We start from the raw sequence: 16,950 nt of genomic DNA, 5'->3' as shown, positions 1-16,950 counted from the left end.
ATAAGTAGTTTATAAATAATCATGGCTACATGCGCAGTTACTGGAACTGAGTGAATTTGCGTATTTCACTGCGTATTTTTTATATAAATAGGCCACAGATTAGTCAGTTAGCTAAAGTTTAACAGTCTCTATTGGTTTTAAATAATTCAGAATGTTTTAATACTTCAAAGATCACTACATATAAATGATGAAAGAACAACAGTCAACAGTTCAATGCCACTTTAAAACCTGTTTTATTCAAAAAGATAATCCAAAAAGGAAATAAACAAAAGTAAAAATGCATACGGTCCAAATTCGTAAGTTTTCTGACTTTTGCACAGTTATTGTGATGTGTGTGTTGAATTTGTGAAAATAACAGATCGAGTCTTGGTTGGATCTTTGAAACCAGCTCACAGATGTCATTCCAGCTGCAGTCGAAACCAATGTTTCAAGCGAAACGTCGACTCATACAAGTAAGTTGATACGAAGGGTAACAACACGTTTGTTAAAATGGCATATTCATTCTGAGTGAGCTCCCAAAAATGTTTAAGAGACTTCGATTTGAATTCATTTCGAAAGGTTACATCACTTGGGAGTTCTGTTAGTGTCTCCTGTTCTACTGTTGACCAGTGGTCTCCTGTGAGACTACCGAACAGACTGTGGATCAGTATCAGTCATACTCAGATGAAAGTTCTGGAAATTTATCCTATAATCGTTGACGAAGTTTTTCCAAATATATTACCCCAATTCTACTAATGTTATCTACAGTCGACTAATTTTCCCTCACGAAATCAATCAGATAAGAAAAGTTCTCGCAATCTCCTTCTTTCGAAAGTCCAAGTCTTATCTTAAACGCAAGTACTTTCTCCATTAGAAAGATGATATTACCATTTCGGTCTCGAAGTAATACGTTGCGATAATTCAGTTTATCTGGCAGCACAATATAGAAGCCGTTTTGCATCCAGAAACAGAGCCGCGAGTGCGGGACTACTGTTCAGTAGGAAAAGACAGAGTTCATCCTTCAGCTCCACAACGCGGCGAAGAATGGAAAATAGCCTACAGTTTATGGCTCGTGCTTTGACCAAACTTACAGCACAGACTGCATTATTTATCATGTTGTTGACTTCCGGCTGTACTACTTTCCTTCCACACCTTTATGAAAATCAATACTTGTGCATTTCATTTACGAAAGAATAACATAAAAAAGAAACAGCTGGGAAACATTTTCGAATCACTACTGTCATCAAGTTGCAGGGCGAATTTTGAGCCATCGTGAAGACGTGATTTGCAGTTTTTTTTTCATGTAAGTGGGTATTACATCACTACGACGAACCACGGTATCAACTGACGGTGGTATCGACTTGAGACTCTGGCCAAATCTCCCTTCATGCATGATTTCGCACATTTTAACGGCAGCGGGAAGAAATAATTTCTCACCAACAACGTGTGCTAATTTGGATTTTGGTTCTAAGTAAGAATGTTCCTAGGAGCTTCTTAGGAAATGGTTCGTTTCCTTTTAGTTGTTGCTCAAGTCGTTTAATAAATTAGGAGGGGTTTATTTACATCGTCTGGATGTTTTGTCTGCAAGTGTCTTTATAGGTTTATAGGCTTCAGAGCTCAAACTACCGTTGGCTAAAATCTCCAAACAAAGAGCACATTGTGCTCGTTCCTCATTATTCAACAGAACACTGGTAAAACCTAATGTCAGATAACCAACTTGATATTTAAGCACTTTTGTTTCACGCTTAGAACTAATGTTGCTGATAGGAACAGAGGCAAATGCGAAGGAAGAATGTACTTTGATTAAATTCGAATCTTTTTCAGTACACACTCAGTGAACCACTTCCATTGAATCTCCTGTTACCACTACGAATCAGCTACTTATCCATGGGACTGGAGGAACTCGTATGAGTTTCTTTTAAATCTAGTTAGCTACTCTCACTAACATGCACTAGAATTCAACTGCTAGCTAAATTACTATATTTGAACTGACTCCGAAAACATGGCTGAAATAGAGTGCATTGTCACAGTGGCTGTGATTAACGATCTGTTGTTGCAGTAAACGCTGCAAGGACGTGGCGGTCACATTTTCAAGCTGCTTAGGCCGGCCACTGTGGCCAAGCGGTTCTAGGCGCTTGAGTCTGGAACCGCGCGACTGCTGCGGTCGCAGGTTCGAATCCTGCCTCGGACATGGATGTGTGTGATGTCCTTAGGTTAGTTAGGTAAGGACGGATTACCAATAAGACTGATTCTGTGAAACGTAAGCAGTGGCAATGTAGACCAAGACACGTAATTCTACCAGTTATTTCACGCAGAGTTTGTAAATTAGAGTTTGCAACTAACTTGTAAATTTAAGTGAGTCCATCTTTGTGCTTCACCACATGTAGCGACAAATACTTGGCATATTCTTGGTAATAATGCTGGCAGGAGAGGCTGATGCCTCCGATGAGAGGAAATTAAGGTTTCCACACGGCTCCTTTCTGGTCCTCGCTGTTTGGCCGGGGGATGACGCAATTCCCGTAACAGAGAGCTACGGCTGTAATAACTCATTTCCCAGACGTTACCGCTACTAATGTCGTCGAGTTATTTGTGGCGCTACAAATTCATGGCTTACTCTTTACGAACTCGAGTCTCCAGCTGTGGACACTGGCAGAGTCCGCTTGCTCACATCGTGGTGGATCCAATGTTTTCCCGGCACACGGCTTGGGGGGCAGTCAGCGATGAGCGATCCTGAGTGACGGACGCGAACTGCTGCACAGCTCAATGGTAAGGGGTGGGCTTTTGGGGACTGAAGGAAAAGTTAAGCACGAATTAAAATCCGCTGGGCCTTCATAGAGAATAAGAGAGCTGCTTTTTATTATGTTACAAGGGGCCTGCAGCCCAGTATATAGTTAGCAAGTATCCAGACTCGCTACTCTATTGTAATAATTTGTATTTCTTTCACTTTCAGTACAGATGTGTTTCGACTAAACTTTCACTGTCAAGTGACCTGTTGCACAAGGTGGATGACATTATTTTAACTATAAATTTTATGTTAACTTCTCTTGGTCAGGGTTCACAATCATGTAAAGTTTTTTAGAGTGTCGTATAGATCGTCAGAGACAGAGCACCTCGTGTTCCTGCTGCTAATAACGCGAGTACACCGTTCGTTTGTTACATATTTCTACGAGCTTCCGGCAGGAGCGATTTCAGTAATGGATAGGAACTATGATTGCTGTGTATAGATTCGAGCTGAGTTGGCGACCCTTCGCTCACTGCTCCAGGCTGCGGTGGCTTCCGTCACACAGGTTGAGGCTGCTGCCATGGATCATCACTGTGGGGGGTCGGACATGAGGATGCGAGGGACGTCTAGCACGTCCCACGTGTCCCCCCATCGGGCCACTGCTGTGGTCGCCTCTGTTACTGCGGTGGTGACTTCAATCTACGACTCATTATGCTGGAAAAATTATACGTTTGAAGCCGGCGGCAGGTATAAAAAGTCATCCGAAATTGTACTGAATGCTTTTTCAGAAAATTATTTTGAACAATTAGTTCAAGAGTCCACTCGAAGGGTAAATGGTTGCGAAAGCATACTTGCCCTCTTGTTGTTGTTGTCTTCAGTCCTGAGACTGGTTTGATGCAGCTCTCCATGCTACTCATCCTGTGCAAGCTGCTTCATCTCCCAGTACCTACTGCAACCTACATCCTTCTGAATCTGCTTAGTGTACTCATCTCTCGGTCTCCCTCTACGATTTTTACCCTCCACGCTGCCCTCCAATGCTAAATTTGTGATCCCTTGATGCCTCAAAACATGTCCTACCAACCGATCCCTTCTTCTAGTCAAGTTGTGCCACAAACTTCTCTTCTCCCCAATCCTATTCAATACCTCCTCATTAGTTACGTGATCTATCCACCTTATCTTCAGTATTCTTCTGTAGCACCACATTTCGAAAGCTTCTATTCTCTTCTTGTCCAAACTAGTAATCCTCTTAGTAACAAATATTCCTGGACCTCTTAGTAACAAATATTCCTGGACAGACAGGGAGTATCCTGACGAATACGGGGATTAGCGACCAGAAGGCAGTTGCTAATAGGCTGAATACCGTAACACCTAAAACCATCAAAAAGAAAAAAAAATACTGATAAAAAATGCTCTTAACGTCTTTTTAACAGACAGTCTTCACTCCTTCCGATCTGATCTTGTAAGCGTAGAAAAGTTGTGGAATGATTTCAAAGAGATAGTATTGATAGAAATTCAGAGATATACACCACGTAAATTAATAAGTGATGGTGCTGATACCCAATGATACACAAAACGGGTCAGATCGCTGTTGCAGAAGCAACGAAAAATGCATGCCACATTTAAAAGAACACAAAATTTCCAAGACTAGGAAAGTTTTGTAGAATTCCGAAATAACGCGTACTTCAATGCGAAATGCTTTTAATAATTTCCACAATGAAATTCTGTCTCGGAATCTGGCGGGAAACCCAAAGAGATTCTGGTCATACATAAAGCACACCAGCGGCAAGACGCAGTCAATACCTTCACTGCGCGATAACAACGGTGAAGTCACTGATGACAGTGCCACTATATCAGAGCCATTAAACACGGTTTTCCAAAACCCCTTCACCAAAGAAGACGAAGTAAATATTCCTGAATTCCAATCAAGAACAATTGCCAAGGTGAGAAACATAGAAGTAGATACCCTTGGCTTAACAAAGCAACTTAAATCAATAAAGGGAAGGCCTCCGGTCCAGATTGTATACAGGTCAGGTTCCTCTCAGAGTATGCGTATACAATAGCTCCATATTTAGCAATTATATACAACAGCTCGTCACAGAAAGAGCCGTACCTAAAGACTGGAAAATTGCTCGTCACATCAATACCCAAAAAGGGAAGTAGGAGTAATCCGCTGAATTACAGGCCCATGTCACTAACTTCGAATTGCAGTAGGGTTTTGGAATGTATACTGAATTCGAACATTATGAAGTACCTCGGAGGAAACGATTTATTGACACACAGTCAATATGGATCCAGAAAATATCATTCTTGCGAAACACAACTATCTCTTTAGACTCCTGAAGCAATGAGTTCTATCGACAGGTGATGTCAAATTGATTCCATATTTTTAGATTTCCAGAAGGCTTTTGACACCGTTCCTCACAAGCGTCTTCTACCCAAACTGCGTGCCTATGGAATATCACCTCAGTTGTGCGACTGGATTCTTGATTTCCTGTCAGAAAGGTCACTGTTCGCAGTAATGGACGGAGACTCATCGAGTAAAACTGAAGTAAAATCCGGCGTTCCCTAAGGAAGTGTTATAGGCCCTCTGTTGTTCCTGATCTATATTGACGACACATGAGACAATCTAACTAGCCGTCTTAGATTGTTTGCAGCTGATGCTGTCATTTACCGTCTTGTAAAGTCATTAGATGACCAAAACGATTTTCAAAACGACTCAGATAAGATATTTGTATGGTGTGAAAAGTGGCAGTTGGCGCTAATAAAGAAAAGTGTGAAATTATTCACATGGGTACTAAAAGAATTCCACTAAATTTCGATAACACGATAAGTCACTCAAATCAGAAGGCTGTAAATTCAACTAAATACTTAGGGATTACAATTACAAATAGCTGAAATTGGAACGATCACATAGATACTGTTGTGGGTAGAGCAAATCAAAGAGTGCGATTCATTGGCAGAACGCTTAGAAGGTACAACAGGTCAACCAAAGAGACTGCTTACACCACGCTTGTCCGCCCTATTCTGGAGCATTGCTGTGCGGTGTGGGGTCCGCGCAGGTAGGACTGGCGGATGACATCGAAAAGGCACAAAGAAGGGCAGCTCGTTTTGTATTGTAGCGAAATAGGGGAGATACTGTCAGACATTATACATGAATTGGATTGGCAATCATTAAAACAAAGGCGTTTTCGTTGCGACTGGATCTTCTCATGAAAATTCAATCACCTGTTTTCTCCTCAGATTGCGAAAACATCCTGTTGACACCCCCTACATAGGGAGAATTGATCGTCTGCATAAAATAAGAGAAATCAGGGCTAGCACAGCAAAATTTAAGTGCTCGTTTTTCCCGCTCGCCTATCGAGATGGAACGGTAGTGAGACAGCTTGAAGGTGGTTCATTGAACCCTCTGTCAGGCACTTTATTATGAATTGCAAAGTAATCACGTAGATGGACATGTAGATGTAGAGGTGATCATATTCGCCATTGACTTGAGAAATTATTTATTTATAATTGCAATTTTGACCTTTGGGCTATTTTCAGGTGTTACTACAAAAGAATTTGCTTCAGCACATATCAGACTTTAAAAATCCTTCGACGTGTATATATGTCTATTTTTATACATGTCGGATGATTTTAAAGTCTAGCGTGTGCTGAAGCACGATCTTCTGCATCACCACTTGAAAATGGGCCAATAGCAATTGTGAAATAAATAATTTCTACAGTCAACGGCGAATACGAACTCCATTTTAAATTTATATTTTTATATTATAGTAGAATATTGAGCAGAGATTGCTGCTTACGAATATATTGTCTAGATGGACTGACATACTTGTAACACATGTGCAACCAATTAATGCACATATCATCTGTATAACAATGTTTGTACTTTGTGAACATACCACATCGTAGCTCCAAAACTGTCGCATTACTGTTACAACAAGTTAATTAAGTAATATAGGACGACAGTCAAAATACAGTTGCCGACGATGTTATGTGTAGATATGTCAGTCCATCTAGGCAGTTTAATGCTTAAGTTGCAATCCACGTTCGGTACTCTGCTATAACGTCAAAATGTATGGTGAAAATAATGTCACCAACGTCGTACCGCAGGTCACTCAAACAATGCCACTTTAGATGAAACAGATGTTTAATGAAAGGGAAGGAAATAAAAATTAATATCAACAGCAGCGAGTGTGGACATTCATTACAATTTTTTTTATTATTAATGTATATAGCAACCTACATTTTGTTCAACAGTTTACGAACGTAATACATTGCTTAACATGTTGTCAAATTACGTATTTCAACATATCACTGTCAAATTAGTTAATAATAACCTTTACACACACACAGTGTCCCCGACGCACATGTGCACTTCCTCACACACTCACTCACTCACTCACACACACACACACACACACAGATAGGCGTGAGTGCTCACTTACACACTCACAGCACTCGTCAGTCATGACTAGTTATGAGTAATGCGTTATGCACTCCTTGACAGTTTTTCTTCGTTAACGGCCATCTTCATTTGCGGTATATCTTACGGGCACAAGTCTGCTTGTATCAAGAAAACATATAACACTCGATAAACACGGTATTTCTTTTACAGTAATGTTTGTTGCCATAAACTGTGCAGTTTTACCATATCTCTTAGCAAAACGCAGATCAAGACGAAACGACTTAGGTAGCTAGAAATGAGACCGTTGGTATCCTCCTCTCCTTGACACACACACGCAGTGATGTAGTAGTCAGATGGAAGTGCATCTTGATGTGCCCCTGACAAAAACTATTTCTTGTGATGGTCGCCCTAAGCATTAGGGACCATGGCCTGTTTTCATGACAATTCAGTGGGAAGATGCTTGCCACTACTTGAGCTTTGCGTCCCTTTCTTTGAATCGCAACACTGAAAGGTAATCCATAGCTGGTAGGTCTTCCTCGACTTTCGTTTCGTTTCGCCAACGGCATCTGACGTTTCATTGCTTGCAAAAAATGGTTCAAATGGCTCTGAGCACTATGGGACTTAACATCTGTGGTCATCAGTCCCCTAGAACTTTGAACTACGTAAACCTAACCTAACCTAAGGACATCACACACATCCATGCTCGAGGCAGGATTCGAACCTGCGACCGTACCAGTCCCACGGTTCCGGACTGAGCGCCTAGAACCGCGAGACCACCGCGGCCGGCTCATTGCTTGCACTAACAGAATGTGCCTTTTAAGCACAGCAGACTCGCTTTCTTATCTTATACTTCGTACCATTTAGTGTTTGAAGGCATGTTCACAGAATTTATCGACCTGGGAAAAGAGTGCGACAATGTCATGTGTTGCAAGATGTTCGAAATTCTGAGGAAAATAGAGGTAAGCTACTGGGAAACAGCTACTATACAATACGCACAAGAGTCAAGAGGGGAAGACAAGAGTGGAAGGCCAAGAATGCTGCGCTTGAATTGGAAAGGGTGTAACACTGTTAAGATTCACTGATAACACAGCTGTCAACAGTGATACTGAAGAAGAGTTAAGGGGTACATAGAATGAAATGAACAGTCTAATGAATACATAATGTGGACTGAGAGTAAATCGAAGGAAGACGAAAGTAATTAGAGGCAGCAGAAAAGAGAACAACAAGAAACAATCAGCACTGGTGATTACGAAGTATATGAAGTTAAGGAATTCTGCTACCTAGGCAGCAAAATAAACAGTGACTGACTGAGGAAGGAGAACATACAAAGCAGACTAGCACTGACGAAAAGGGCGTTCCTGTCGAAGAGAAGTCTGCCAGTATCGAACATAGGCCTTAATTTGAGGAAGTAATTTCTGAGAATGTGCTTTAGGAGCATAGCACTGTATGGCAGTGAAACATGGACTGCGCGAAACTGGAACAGAGGAGAATCGAAGCACTCAAGGTGTGGTGCTACAGGTGAATGTTGAAAATTAGGTGGATTGATAAAGTAAGGAATGAGGAGGTTCCGCGTAGAATCGAAGAGGAAAGGAACACGTGGAAAACACTGACAAGGAGAAGCGACAGGATGATAGTATATCTGATCGACTACGTAGGTTGCAAGTGCTACTCTGAGCTGAAAAGTTTGACACAGGAGGGGAATTCATAGCGGATTCCATTAAACCAGTCAGACGACTGATGACTCAAAAAGAAAAAGTTTCAGAGAGTGGATAGCCGAGAGCGTTACAGCGCCGATTCCGGGATACAGGGAGGGGAACGTGCCCCGAATCGAATCCGTCTAGCGGATTAACGACGAGGACGTTGAATGTGGTTTTTAGGCTGTACCCATGTGTTGCCTCATGTATGTGCTACGCAAGCACTCAGAAAAACGTTCTCACACTTGAACATAATTTCCTCTAGACGCAGACGGATGGTTCAAATGGCTCTGAGCACTATGGGACTCAACTGCTGCGGTCATCAGTCCCCTAGAACTTCGAACTACTTAAACCTAACTAACCTAAGGACATCACACACATCCATGCCCGAGGCAGGATTCGAACCTGCGACCGTAACAGTCGCACGGTTCCGGACTGCGCGCCTAGAACCGCGAGACCACCTCGGCCGGCACAGACGGATGGTTTACACAGATTCTGTCCCAGGAGAAGTGATTGTGTCAGGAAGGACATCCCGGTCACCAGCTGTTATCACCATTGCCATAGCCATCACGAAGAACTCGGTTTTCCGTGATTTCTCTAAATTGCTCCGGGCAAATGGTTCCTTCCGCCCGATTTAGTTCCACATCCTTGCGTAATTCGAGCTTGTGCTCCATCTCTAATGAACTCCCTGTCGACGGGACATTAAACTCTAATCTCGTCCTCCGAATCGCACGGAGAGCGGTGGATGTAATGAACATGCACGGATAAACAAATTATAACTATTTCAGAGAAAAATAGATGATTTATTCAAGAAAAAGAGCTACACAAACTGTAGAAGTAAATAACGGCCCTTATGTAAGCAGCTATTCGGCTTGGCATTGATTGATATAGTTCTTGGATTTCCTCTTGAGGGACATTGTGCCGAATTCTGTCCTATTGGCTCGTTAGATCGTAAAAATCCAGAGGTGGTCGGAGGGCCCTGTACATAATGCTCCAAACGTGCTCAGTTGGAGAGAGATCCGACGACCTTGGCGAGTTCCACCTTTGTAACCACGACACCATGCAGCGCGGTACAGATGGGCCCAACAACATGCCGAATGGACCGCTCGGGACTGGCATGACCATCTCTTCGTCAATGAGTATCGCATATGCCTTCAACCAGACAATCGTCGGAGACGTGTTTGGAGGCAACCTGGTCAGGCTGAACGCCTTAGCCAGCGAGTGCAGCAGGGTGGACGTTCCCTGTTGTTTTGGGGTGGCATTATGTGGGGCCGACGTACGCCGCTGGTGGTCATGGAAGGCGCCGTAACGGCTGTACGATACATGAATGCAATCCTCCGACCGGTCGTGCAACCACATCGGCAGCATATTGACGAGGCGTTCGTCTTGATGGACGACAATTCGCTTCCCCATTGTGCACATCTTGTGAATGACTTCCTTCAAGATAACGACATCGCTTGACTAGAGTGGCCAGCATGTTCTCCAGACATCAACACTATCGAAGATGCCTGGCATAGACTGAAAGGGACTGTTGATGGACGACATGACCCACCAAACACTCTGAGGGATATACGCCGAATCGCCGTTGAGGAGTGGGATAATCTGGACCAACAGTGCCTTTATGAACTTGTGGATAGTATGTCAAGACGAATACAGGCATGCATCAGTGCAAGAGGACGTGCTACTGGGTATTAGAGATACCGGTGTGTACAGCAATGTGGACCACCACCTCTGAAGGTCTCGCTGTATGGTGGTACAACATGCAATGTGAGGTTTGGTTCAAATGGCTCTGAGCACTATGGGACTTAACATCTATGGTCATCAGTGCCCTAGAACTTAGAACTACTTAAACCTATCTAACCTAAGGACATCACACAACACCCAGTCATCACGAGGCAGAGAAAATCCCTGACCCCGCCGGGAATCGAACCCGGGAACCCGGGCGTGGGGAGCGAGAACCCTACCGCAAGACCACGAGCTGCGGACAAGACAGACCGAAAATTGATATAATTTTAAAAAGGGTGGGAGGGACCGCGTATGGATACATTTTAAGAAAAAAGCGGGAAAGACCGCGCATTGATACATTTTGTTATGGTGGCAGGGATTGTCTGCACCAGAAAGCATTGTTGGCAGGAGAAACGACACTTAAGCGTTTGTAGGAAATCAGTAGTAAGCGAGAAGTGAAGGGAGTCGGTAGCACGTCTGAAGCGAGAGGTTGAGAGAAGCGGTGTGCCTGCCATACACAAGCTATGATTTACAAGAGATTATAAACGGATGTACAGAGACATCAGCTAACTATTATCATAAGAGGAACTAATATTAATGAATTATTTTTTTTTAGGAACTCAAGACTACTAAAGGTATGTTTGCGCAATGCAAGTTGTAATATTATTGCAAAAAGTAAGTCCCATTTAAACGTTTGTAAAATCATTTCATTACCAACAGTAAAAGTGTGAAGCGTTTTCAGAATATAATTAATTTTTGCCAGCAATATTGCATTACTGATTATAATCGATCCCAAAAACCATCAACATAAAGTTTGCAAAAATTTTATTGTTGTCACGAAAAAGTGTAACTATGAATTACGTAACTTCAGTTAAATTAATTAAAGAATAACGTCAGTTTTGCTAATAAAGAATAACGTCGGCTTTGGTAATAAATACAGCCACTTATTATGACAGCCCACCAGCAGTTAATAGAGTATAGTAAACCAGAGTAAGTATATTCATGTTGCAGTTCGATGTAGCAGTCAGATAACGACTGAGGGCCACGACGACGACACATTCTATGTTTCGCCGAAATAATCAGAAAATCACTTTTAATAAGCAGCAATTAAATTTGTATGCGAAGATAGAGAAAGAGAATAAATTTCAAAGGGAAGATTTGATTTGTTATTATTAAGCAAGAGATAGAAATCCTAAGGGAAGGTTACATAGGTCATTGTAAAAGAGAAGGTTATCAATAACTAAAGAGGTAAAGAGGAGACGGGAAGGTTTCAGTGGAACATGACGGATATAACGAACACAGGTATCCATAACCAGTTCCAGGTGCCTATAGCTTTCCTGAGAAAGGCCTTGGAGGACAACATCTCTCATTAATTATAGCCATATGTGGCATGCTACAAGTGGTGACGGGGGCAAGTTGTATTTGGAACGGTAAGGAGATGTTCAAAATGGTTCAAATGGCTCTAAGCACTATGGAACTTCTGAGGTCAATAGTCCCCTAGAACTACTTAAACCTAACTAACCTAAGGACACCACACACATCCATGCCCGAGGCAGGATTCGAACCTGCGACTGTAGCGGTCGCGCGGTTCCAGACTGTAGCGCCTAGAACCGCTTGGCCACCTCGGCCGGCGGTAAGGAGAGGGTGAGCGGCAATGTAACGAGCTGTGATCCCCACTCCCCCAGAATCGAACCCTGGAATCTCGCGTGGTTTTTAGGTGAGGTAGGGCAGGAAGTTTCTCACAGTTTGCAGCTCTTAAACTGTTTTAGAGACGATAATAATTCAGACTCACGACGTGTTTTCGCATATATGCGTACTTCTCGCGTTTCAATAGCGTCACACCATAATCGTAAAGAATGATGAACTCTGAATTCTGTCTCCCTGTCTCCCAAGTGGATAGAGAGACTTCTGAGTGCCTCTCAAGCACAACAAAAAGAAAAGGATGGCAATTAGCCCTCCCTATTACATATTTCGGCCGATTAAAAAGCCCCCCTCCTTTCCGTTTACACATCGGAGAATGCGGTCAGCCTTACATAAAGCAGAACGCACGCTTACTTGGCGTGACAAAACTCTTACAAATATTGGTAGTGAGAGAGAGCTCCCTCGATCCGTAATCCACTGGTGAAGCGAGAAATATGGGGGAGCGCGCGCGATATTGAGCAAGGGCCCGCCGCGACTGACTGGGGAGGCGGCTCTGCTTGCAGGGGGCACAAAGGCGGCCCCATTGTGAGCGCCCCTGTTGTCGCAGCGCCCTACAAAGGGCGGCTCCTTCGAGGCGGCAAGTACCGGCAGGCCGACGCCGGCAAATAAGCCCGCCTCTTGACGCCAGCACAGTTTACCTGTTACTCCGGAGCCTCGCCCGTCCTGCGGTTCTTATCACCCTTCAGTTACTGACTGCCTTGATCTGCAAGGTGTGTTCAACTGAAAATGTGCGAAACGTCGCAACAACCAAACCGGTTGAAATCTGCGTATGCTACTTTGGGATAACGTAATGAGACATTTAAGGACGCGAATATGATGTCCGGCGTGGTTGGCCGCATGGCTAGGTACATGACGCAGTAGAGAAGCAGCTAGCTCTGTGTTCCGTCTATTTGACGTGGCAATGTGGGCGAGGACGTCAAGGCGTTTAGATCGCAAAATTCGACGATTGAGGAACAGCGGTGTGTTATCCGATTTCTGACTGCGGAAGAGATCAAACCGTCCCATATTCATCACCAGATACTGGGGAGACTGTGTGCCCGTCAAGTTAGAAAATGGAGCGCCCGTTTTCGCGAAGGCACTAGTTTCAGTGATGACCCGAGACAGGCAAGGCAAACAACAAACTATGTAATCTTTTCTTAGGATTTCTGTTGTTGTTGTTGTTGTCTTCAGTCCTGAGACTGGTTTGATGCAGCTCTCCATGCTACTCTGTCCTGTGCAAGCTTCTTCATCTCCCACTACCTACTGCAACCTACATCCTTCTGAATCTGCTTAGTGTATTCATCTCTTGGTCTCCCTCTACGATTTTTACCCTCCACGTTGCCCTCCAATGCTAAATTTGTGATCCCTTGATGCCTCAGGACATGTCCTACCAACCGATCCCTTCTTCTAGTCAAGTTGTGCCACAAACTCCTCTTTTCCCCAATCCTATTCAATACCTCCTCATTAGTTACGTGATCTATCCACCTTATCTTCAACATTCTTCTGTAGCACCACATTTGGAAAGCTTCTATTTTCTTCTTGTCCAAACTATTTATCGTCCATGTTTCACTTCCATACATGGCTACACTCCATACAAATACTTTCATAAACGACTTCCTGATACATAAATCTATATTCGATGTTAACAAATTTCTCTTCTTCAGAAACGCTTTCCTTGCTATTGCCAGTCTACATAGGATTTCTACGCTTTCCTTGCTGTTGCCAGTCTACATAGGATTTCTATCTCTTGCTTAATAATAACGAATGAAATCTTCCCTTTGAAATTTATTCTCTTTCTCTATCTTCGCATACAAATTTAATTGCTGCTTATTAAAAGTGATTTTCTGATTATTTCGACGAAACATAGAATGTGTCGTCATCGTGACCCTCAGTCGTTATCTGCAATAACCCAAAACTATTCCATACCTTTTTTACTGTTACTGGATCGCCATCTGACTGCTACATCGAACTGCGACATGAATATACTTACTCTGTTTTACTATACTCTATTAGCTGCTGGTGGGCTTTCATAATAAGTGGCTGTATTTATTACCAAAGCTGACATTATTCTTTAACAGCAAAGCTGACGTTGTTCTATAATTAATTTGACTGAAATTACCTAATTCATAGTTAAACTTTTTCTTGGCAACAATAAAATTCTGCAAAGTTTTACGTTGATGGTTTTTGGGATGGATTATAATTAGAAACGCAATATTCCTGGCAAAAGTTAATTATATTCTGAATGAAGTGATTTTACAAACGTTCAAATGGGACTTACTTTTTACAATAATCTTACAACTAGCAATGCGCAAACATACCTTCAGTAGTTTTGAGTTTCTCAAAAAATTAATTCAATATTATTAGTTCATCTTATTGTAATAATTAGCTGATGTCTCTGTACATCCGTTAATAGCTCTTGTAAATTATAGCTAGTGGCTGGCAGGCACACCGCTCCTCTCAACCTCTCGCTTCTGACCTGCTACCGACTCGCTTCACTTCTCGCTTACTACTGACGTCCTTCTAAAGTGCCGTTTCTCCTGCCAACAATGCTTTCTGGTGCTACCATTACAAAATTTATCAATGCGCGGTCTTTCCCGCTCTTTTCTTAAAATGTATACATACGCGATTTCTCCCGCCCTTTTAAAAATTATATCAATTTACGGTCTCTTTTGTCAATAATACTTTTGTGCAGACATTCCCTACTACCACAATTATTTCCAACATGACAAATATTAATTATTCCTACTTAATCCTATTAATAAAATGTAAACATCTTACATAAATTGTGATTTGCAATAAACAATAGAAATATACACGTCTTACAATAGCGCGAATGGTTGTAGTCAATCCTAAACAATAAAAAATATGAGGTCGTTCACGTGAGTTTCCATGATAAATCTCACAGATTTAAGGATTGTCACTATACGTAAAACCGAGCGAGGTGGCGCAGTGGTTAGACACTGGACTCGCATTCGGGAGGACGACGGTTCAATCCCACGTCCGGCGATCCTGATTTAGGTTTTCCGTGATTTCCCTAAATCGCTCCAGGCAAATGCCGGGATGGTTCCTTTCAAAGGGCACGGCCGTCTTCCTTCCTCGTCCTTCCCTAATCCGATGAGACAGATGACCTCGCTGTCTGGTCTCCTTCCTCAAACCAACCAACCAACCACTATACGTAAACAGCTAGGGATAACAATAATGAGCAACATAATTAGAAACCATAACATAGAAAATGTTTTGGGGAAGACAAGCCAAAGACAGCGTTTTATTGTCAGAACACCCAGAGGATGCAGCAGGTCTACTAAACAGACTCCCTACGCTACGCTTGTCCGTGCTCTTCTAGAGTTACTGCCGCGCGGTGTTTCCACCAGGCAGGGCTGACGGAGGTCACTGAAAATGTTCAAAGAAGGGTAGCTCATTTCGTGTTATCGCTAAGCAGGGAGGGGATGTCACGGATGTCATAAGCGAGTTGGGATGACAATCACTGCAAAAAAAAAGAGCGTTTTTCGTTGCGTGGGATCTTTTCACTAAATTTATTTCCTCAACTTTCTTCGCCGACTGCCAAAATATTTTGTTGGCGTCCACCTACACGGAGACAAATAACCATCGTAATATAACAAGAGAAATCGGAGCTCGTGCGGAAGCATTTGAGCGTTCGTTTCCACTACGTGCTATTCGATTGTGGAACGATAGACAAGTGCTTTTTGTAGGAATTTTCTCCAATTCACTGTGTATTACTAATGATGTACTTCACACGATCGCGATTTTTCGGCTTGACGGCCATTAAGCGCAAAGTGAAATATCACATAACGTGCTTTAACATCACAAAACAAATGACCGAATTTGGGATGGTGTCGTGACCGGGAAGCATAGACTGCTGACGGATGGCCTCAGATTGTGTTCAATGACGTATCACGTTTCTACAGTACTGCGGATGATCAACTTCGGTGACGCTGGAGGAGGTCACATTCTTCCAGTGTTCCGTAGAGGCACAGCAGTGTCACTTCCGATATCGTGGTGTGGGAAACCATCGGGTGTGACTTCAGGTCTCCAGTGGTAGTGACTGAGGGAGCGCTCACGCCACTAAGGCACGTCATGGAGATCCTGCCTGATCGTGTGTCACCTCTCATGCGACAGTACCATGCTGCTATTTTTCAACAGGACAATGCTCGTCCACACGTAAGCTGAGTCTCTATGAATTATCTGCGTGATGTTGAGGTACTCCATAGGCCAGCAAGGTCCGCAGATCTGTCCGAGGACCGGTATCCAGGATATCAACGACCAGTTACAACCGTTACGCTCAGATTTCCTCAGTAGAGAATACGAGGACTTGTGGGAACATTCCCAATCGAATCGATGCTTACATGCATGTCCGAGGGGAAGGGAAGTCGTAATATTAAGGGTGCTCACGCTCTCAAGTTGACTCTAAGATGGACTCGATATTGTAATCACCGCAACAACATTACAGAACCCTGCCAGCCCACGGAATGTTATTTCGATTCCTCCTTCCTTGTGTCTACTTCACATTCCAGGCAGTGTAAATAAAGCCTTATCTGTTATCACCGGCATAGATTCCCTCTCGGCATATCTCAGCTCTTTTCTTTCTGTCCAACAGGTGTACAGTATCTCTGTCACACTGCAGATTGTAATTACGTACTTTTCTCATGCATTTATATTTCTGTTTTCTTCCCTCCATCTCATCCTGCTAATGTTATTATCTCTCGCTCTTTCTTTGGCAGCCAACT

The sequence above is a fragment of the Schistocerca gregaria genome, chromosome 2, assembly GCF_023897955.1.
Source record: "Schistocerca gregaria isolate iqSchGreg1 chromosome 2, iqSchGreg1.2, whole genome shotgun sequence".
NCBI classification, from domain to species: domain Eukaryota; kingdom Metazoa; phylum Arthropoda; class Insecta; order Orthoptera; family Acrididae; genus Schistocerca; species Schistocerca gregaria.
This window is presented reverse-complemented; position numbering follows the sequence as displayed.